Raw genomic sequence first — 7,448 nt, forward strand, 5'->3', positions numbered from 1 at the left:
AGGGGAGTGAACTCGCAGTATTCGTTGTGTGCATGCGGCGGAAGAGCTGGACAACGAGCTTCCCAAATGACATGATCTCAGCGGCATGGGAACGGAGGTGATTTCCCCCGCGCCTCTTTGGCGATATGTTAACCTGGAACTGGAGCGAGACAGGGTGGTTTGGAGGGAGCTGGGACTGCTGACCAGTCCCCCGCTGCTGACAAGTGGTGCGGACAGCCCGTGTGCATGGCACATGACAGGGCAGGACAGGGATGGGCTACAGCGTGTCCTATGAGCCGGCAGTGTGCCCTTGGTGCCCAGAAGGCGACCGTCATCCCGGGCTGCACTGGGGGAGCGGTGTCGGCAGATGGAGGGCAGCGATTCTTCCCTCTGTTCAGCACTGGGGAGGCCACATCTGGAGTCCTGTGTCCTGCACCCGCTGCAGAAAGGATGTGGACACATTGGAGAGAGTCCAGTGGAGGGCAGTGAAAATGGTTGTGGGGCTGGGGGGCAGGACTGGTGAGGAGAGGCTGAGGGAACTGGGTTCATTGAGTCTGGAGAAGAGAAGACCGAGGGGGACTGAGTAGCGGCCTTCACCTCCCCGCCGGGGGGCTGCAAAGAGGATGGAGCTGGACTGGTCTCAGTGGGGGCAGATGACGGACAAGGAGCAATGGGCTCACGCTGCAGCAAGGGAAGCTGAGGTTGGATACTAGGAAAAATGTTCTCCCGAGGGGATGGTGAAGCACTGGGGTAGGTTACCCAGAGAGGCGGTCGAGTCTCCATCCTCGGAGGCGTTTAAGACCCAGCTAGACAAAGCCTTGTCTGGGATGATGTAGTTGGGGCTGGTCCTGCTCGGAGCAGGGGGTGGGACTAGATGTGACCCCCGAGGCCCCTTCCAGCCCTCGTTGTCTCTGATTCTACATTTCTAACACAGCAGTAGATAGGGCAAGAAGCAGAAAGCAGAGCAGGGCATCAGGAGTGGCAGATCTGGCAGAAGAAGGGAACTGGGGTGGCACTCTGGGGGTGCAGGGCTAATCTGTGGCATGCAGGCCAAAAAGGTTGGCCCCACTTCTGTACAGCACCCCTTGATTTCCAGGGATGCTATTCTTCAAACTTCCCACCCTCCATGGAGCTATGCTCAGCTTCAGCAGCCCGCGATCCGTTCATTCATCCTCTGCCCCATGGATATTTCGTCACTGGCCTTTCATCACTGGGCCATGGGCATCAGTGGTGAGAAGCAATCTCTCTTGCACAGTATTCAGGGCTCTGGGGTCTGCCTCCCTCAGGCTACGAAGCCTGGGGCAATCTGGCCCCGTCTGAACCATGCACAGAGAACCAGCCCTGCTGCCGATTCAGACCCCAGGGACGCCCGAGTTGCAGGACATAACTACAGACCAGCAGCAACGAGCAGCAGTAACGATACGCAGGAGGCCACGGTACATTCCTGTGCTTATTTTATTGCAAGGTGAGCGACTGCTCTACCATCCAAGGTCTCCGCCTCGTCCGTCTGCTGGAGCTGCAGGGAGGATGCCTGCAGTCGGGCCCTGCCGGGTCGCCAGCCTCCAGCCTCATTGTTTCGCCTGAAAGCAAACGAGGCGCCATGTCAATACAAGCAGGGGTGCAGCCGCTTGCTTTTCAAAGCACCGGCCCCGCGGTTCAATGGCCCTTGCACCAAGGGATCTGGACGCTGCGTGAAAGCGGGCTCAGAGCTCACACCGGTCATGCTGGAGCTATGCCTTCCCCATTTCTTCCAGCCGCTGAACTGGTGCTAGGAATACCTCTGGGATGGCTTCGCTCTGGGCAACAGAGATACTCAGCCAGGACCCTCGTCCTGTTACACCAGCGACCCGCAGGTCAGAAGCCGTCCCCGCTGGTGTGATGGGGACAGGGGTCATGTTATATTGTGGGGGGTTGGTCACTTCTTGAGCTTGGGTTAAAAAATCCACAGGCAAATGGAAAGTCAGAGCTGCAGTGAAGCGGGACACATCCAAGCAGACACTGAAATGCATGGGGCTCCACATTAAAACTCCCCTCTTATTTGTACCGGGGGAGCTGGAGACCCGGATGAAATCCCTAGATCCTATTAAGACAAATGGCAAAACTGCCACTCATTTTAGCAGGCAAGGATGTCACCCCTGACACCTCCCAGGTTTCCTGCAGGGCTGGCCTGCTCCTCTGGACTCCAATGCAGTCTCCCCGGCTCTGCTTGGGGAGCCCCTCGTCATGGAGACCCCCCCCCGAATGAGCCCTCTCCTGTCCGCTAATCCCGCATCAGCCCGGTAGCGAGGCTGAGAAGTGAAAGCACTCAGCTACATTGTGGGCTCCCCCCCTGCCCTGCAACACGTTGTGCTCATTTCTACACTACATAATTGGTACAAGAAAGTCTCCCCACTTCCCCCGGGCAGGCTTGAGCTGCTGGACCCTGGTCCTACTTCATCCTTGTCGCGGCCGGGGGGTGGGGTGTGTCATTTAGATTCATAATGTTAAGGCCAAAAAAGAGCATTCAATCCTCCAGGCAAACCTTCTGTACAGCGCAGGCCAGGTTCCTCCAGCACAAAGCCCAGCAGCCGGTTTCACTAGCCGGTCTTCCAGAAAGGCAGCCCATCCGGGATTGACGACACCCACCACAGCCCAGCCCAGCTCCTAGTGGAGAGCTCACCCCACCAAGGTCGAGCTTACCACTATGCTGCTGTCTTCAAACCCCTTGACAATGCCCTCGACGGCGGCATTGACAGCATCTTTATATCCACCGTTCAGTTTCTCAAGGTCTTCTGCATTGGCCTGGAGGTCGGGCAACGCACCGCTGGCTTCTGCAGGACAAAGAGGCCAAGTAAGCCCAAGCCCAGTGAGCTCAAATGGCCCCAGGGAGATGTGGAGACAGCAATGGGGGCTTGCAGCGAGGCCCCTCTCCATGCAGACCCCGCCATGCCCGCAGCCACAAGGCCCCTGCTCGGTGTCAATGGGTCAACTTCCCTCCCCGGGCCCAGTTCCTCGCCCCTTCTCCGCTCACCCTCCGCTTGGCATTCCCCAAACGCTCTGCCATCGAGACTCCCTTTGACCGATGAATGCAACCAGAAGCCCAGAGGGGGATGGAAAATGTTGCAGGCACCATCCCTCCCTGCTGTGTTCGTACAGCACCTAGCACAGCAGTGCCACGACTGGGCACGAATACAAGGGAACCGCCGTCAGTTCCTTTGCAATGACTCTAATCTTCCAGCTTCCTCTCCGTGAGTTTTCCCCACCTTGTCTGAACTCCCAACCCTTCTCCCCCTCTGCACCCCGAAGGGCACCAGGGCTGAGGCCTTCAGTGGAAGAAGACAGAGGGTTGGGGGAGACATTGATCTCTCCCCAGTCCAGATCTTCTGTTCTCTGCCAAAACTCCCCCTTCTCCACCCCGGAGAGAACAAAAAGGGCTGTCTTTGCCTCCAACGGTGGCTGGATACCAGGTAAGCACCTGGCACACACCTCAGCCGACGGCACGTGCACCACAGCCGTGAGCCCGAGACGTTGGTCACAAGGCAGTGGCTGGGCGGGCACCCCGGTGCGTGTCGGGGGCTCCGTACACACGAGCTGCAGAAATCCTTCCTATCGCCACTTACCAAAGACGCAGGACAGAGCCACAATGAGCAGCAGGGCAAGTCCTGTCCCCTTCATGGCTGGGGCTAGGAGGAGTGGAGTTTAGCACTGGACCTCGGCAGTTCAGCCCCTCTTTTCTACACCAGCGCATCCGGTAGCGCATCCTTCTCCCGGCCTGCCCCCGGCGTGGCTGGCACCGGCTCAGCGTCTGCCCTTAGACAAATGCCACGGAGAAATGCTGGCCCGTGGCACTACATTGCCCGTGGAAATTAAGTTAATGTGCGTGCAAGCTTCCCCCTCTATTTGCAGTCACCCGAAGGCAAGGACAGGCTGAGAAAAATCCCTCCAGCGGCCCCGAGCAGGGGGAGATTGATGAGTCTCCTGACAGCTGCCGGGTTCGGGACAGAGTCACGTCGGGTGGGTTTTCAAAGGGGAAAAGCAAGAAGTGACTCAGGGCACATCCACTGCGGCTTGCTGGGGGCTTGTGTACGTGCACAACAGTTGTGTGTGTCGTGTGTGCGCACTGCAGGGTGACCGAGGCCTGGACCGCACAGAGCACCAATATTCAGAGCTGAGCGCTTGGCTTCCCATGCAGGCGTCCCACGGCGCGTCGCTCTGCTGCTCTTCTCGGATATTTGGCATTGAACATGGTCTAGGAAAGCCTGACCTCTGAGAAGAGAACTGGGTTGTTCTGTCAAGAGAGCCGGAGACAGAGGAAAGGCAGGGTAACAGGCTGCAAATATGTTAAAAGACCTGTCCCCATGCCCACTGCGGAGATGATAAGAAGCAGGTTTGAATGATGCCGTAGGAGATGTAGGTTAGGCATTAAGAAACTGTCTGGCCTGCAAGGAGAGCTAAGCCCTGGCAGAGGGAAGATTGGGGTCTTCGTCACGGGACGTTTGGAAGAGCTGGCTGGACCAGCCTCTAGCAGCGATGCTTTAGGCATGGGTGAATTTCTAGAGAACCCCCCAAAATCCCTTCTGTTCCGCTTCATTATGATTGTAATTACAGGACTTAAGTCCCTGCAGGGGGGCTGCAAAGAGGACGGAGCTGGACTGCTCTCAGTGGGGGCAGACAACAGGACAAGGAGCAATGGGCTGAAGCTGCAGCAAGGGAAGTTGAGGTTGGATATTAGGAAAAAACTCTCTCAAGAGGAGGGTGGTGAAGCACTGGGACAGGTCACCCAGAGCGGTGGTGGACTCTCCATCCATCCTTGGAGATTTAAGACCAGGTTAGACAAAGCGCCAGCTGGGACGATGCCGTTGGGGCTGGTCCTGCCTGGAGCAGGAGTTGGACTAGATGTGACCCCTGAGGTCCCTTCAACCCTCCTTTTCTATGATTCTGTGATTTTGTGACTTCTGCTAGAAGCAAACTGGATTTGGGGCCTTAGGGCCAGACTCTTGTTATTTCCCATCTGTTCTTTGTGAGGCAGCACTGCCTGCAAGGCCCATCGGGCAGCACGGGATAAATGCTACCGAGAGCCCCCTGGCAAGGGTCAGATACCTTTTCACACCCCCGGGACAGGGACAAGCAGGAAGGGCAGGGAGGCTGGAGGCAGCTGGACACTTCCCTCCCCCTTTCCCCTGGAGCAGGCTGAGCTGCAAAGGCGCCCTGGCCACGGGGCACGCTCCTTCGCCATCGCCAGCACTGCAGAGGACAGTCCCCTCACAGAAGTAGAGCTTCACCTTCAATGCAGACAAGCTTTTGCCTCCATACCCCACGTGAAGGCTGTTCTCTAGGCAAGGGCACATGGACCAGCATCCTGCTCAGCCAGCCCCACGTCTGCAGAAACCATTAGCTCGCCTGAAGGGAAGCTCATTCGCCCTTTGAGACTGGCAATGAGATGCTCCCTGGGCAGCGCTGAGGGGCAAACACCCCTTCCCTCTTCTGTGCACGTTGCTCTGGAGGCCTCGACTCGAAAAGGGGCCCTGGGACGTCTCGCCTGGCCGCGGGCCGGGCAAACACGTCGGCAGCCTGGCCTGGGGGCGCTGGGAGGGGCATGCAGACGTGCCCCATACAAAGGCAGGAGCAGCAAGCACAAAATGCAGAGCATCACAGCCGGAGCCTCTGAGCCTTGCACAGCCGGCTCCACCATGAAGCTGCTTGCCTCCTCCCTCCTCGTGGCCCTGGTGCTGTGCTGCTGCTCCGGTACGTGGTCTGCACGCTGCGGCGAGCAGGGTCCCACGCCTCGTGCAGCGCTCGGCTGCCTGCCCCGGGGCGCAGGCTGAAGGGCACGAGCAGGGGTCGGGCAGACCCGGCGGCCCTTGTCGGGATGATTTCACGTGTCTTTGTCTTGCAGCCTCTGCTCTGCTGGCTCCTGCTAACTCCCTCGCTCTCTCCCCGCTCTCTGGCCTCGGCCTTCCAAACGCCCAGCTCATCGAGGAGCTCCAGACCTGTGTGAAGAACCTCTCCCCAGGGGAGACCCTGTCCATTCAGGGCCTCATGGTAAATGGGGGCTTTGGGGTGGATGTGGGTTGCTTCGGAGCAAGCGCGGGAGCAGCAGTCGGAGCTTCTTAGCGTGATCTCCTGGCGCTCGGGAGGGGCGGCTGGGCGCACGAAGGTTGTCTTGGTCTACGTGAAAGCGTGGCACGGGAGACGGGCAATGCAGAGGTTCCTGCGAGGAAACCGCATGGTGCAGCACTGTCGGGCAGAGGTGCACGTGTGCTGGGGATACGTTTCGCCCCAGCATGGGGTCTCCGGCAAAGAAGCCTTAAAATGGGCTCTCCATCACAGGCTGATGTAGGGGCAGCGGAGTCACACCGTCTCTTTCCCAGTGGCCTGACTACTGCCCACTTCGGTAGGGACGGGGTGGGACTCAAGAGCCCAGGACCCCCCTTGGGATCTCTCCTAGGGAGAGCTACCACCTGGCCAGGGCGAGGACATCCCAGGCTCTTACATGGCTTGGAAGAGGAGGTCGCTCTTCCATTTCCCCCATGACGGCGCCTCGTGACCATCATGCACGGAGGTCAAACCAGCCCCGGTGAGCAGCGGGCAGCAGCTGCGCCCGGTTAACACGCTGCAACGGGACGCAGACTGACCGGTGTCCAGACCTGCCTTGAATTTTGCAGCCAGGAGATGCCAGCTCTGGTTCACGGCTGTCCTGTCTTTCAGAACACCTTAACTGGGGTTTTAGGATAATGACTGGATGACCAAAGCCAGATGCATCTTCACATTGACGAGTCATGGACAGTTGACAGCCCCCAACTCTCCTCTTCTTCCCGTTCACTACCTGGACTTTCCACCCATGCCTGAGCACCCTGTCCTCGTCCTCGACCTGATGCAGCAGCTTGTTTCAATAAACTCAAGGAAACGCAGATCTTTGCTGGTCTCCTTTCTGCTGAGGCACAGACAATGCCGAGGGTTTATCCTTAGAAATGGCCCAGTCCAGGTTGGGATACCCAGGGGTTGTCCTTCTATAGGTCCCTTCCAGCCCTAGTGTCTATGATATCTGTGAGAGCTATAGAGCAGTTAGGCCTGGCTGCTGGGAGCTGCCAGAGGTCTCTGTGCAAATGGTGTCACGAGGAGCGATATCGTCACCGCAGATGGATCTGCTCCATTTGTGCAGACCCCCATGTGCAGATGAGCAACACAAAGCCTGAGACACACAGGGCTGGGCGGCCCTGTAATAGTTTAAGTCTTGGCTGGTAGTGGTATGAGACCCACCCCCCCAGCCTGACTCTCTGATCCCCTGGGAGAGGAGGATGGAGGAAGAGGGAGGGCTGTAGCCTGCGTCTGGGACATCTGGGTTGCACCCCCTGCACCACAGGTTTGCGGTGTGACCTTGGGCACGTCACTTAGTCTTGGCAGCTCGGCTCCCCAGCTCGAGGTGAGGATCTCTTCCTCACAGGGGTCCTGGAACACGCATGAGCCTGAGAGATGCTGTGCACATCATA

The 7,448-nt window shown here is 58.4% G+C and overlaps 1 long non-coding RNA gene across 1 annotated transcript; it reads left to right on the forward strand.

Annotated features, from left to right (window-relative positions):
* The first annotated feature begins 5,502 nt into the window (after positions 1-5,502).
* LOC149856071 (uncharacterized) lies at positions 5,503-6,862 on the forward strand. The gene is made up of 3 exons (XR_016438325.1): positions 5,503-5,703; positions 5,855-6,000; positions 6,667-6,862. It is a non-coding gene; the product is annotated as an uncharacterized LOC149856071 (long non-coding RNA).
* The last annotated feature ends 586 nt before the right edge of the window (positions 6,863-7,448 follow it).

This window comes from Crocodylus siamensis, chromosome 10 (assembly GCF_052110815.1).
Source record: "Crocodylus siamensis isolate JL-2025a chromosome 10, ASM5211081v1, whole genome shotgun sequence".
Classification (NCBI taxonomy): Eukaryota; Metazoa; Chordata; order Crocodylia; family Crocodylidae; genus Crocodylus; species Crocodylus siamensis.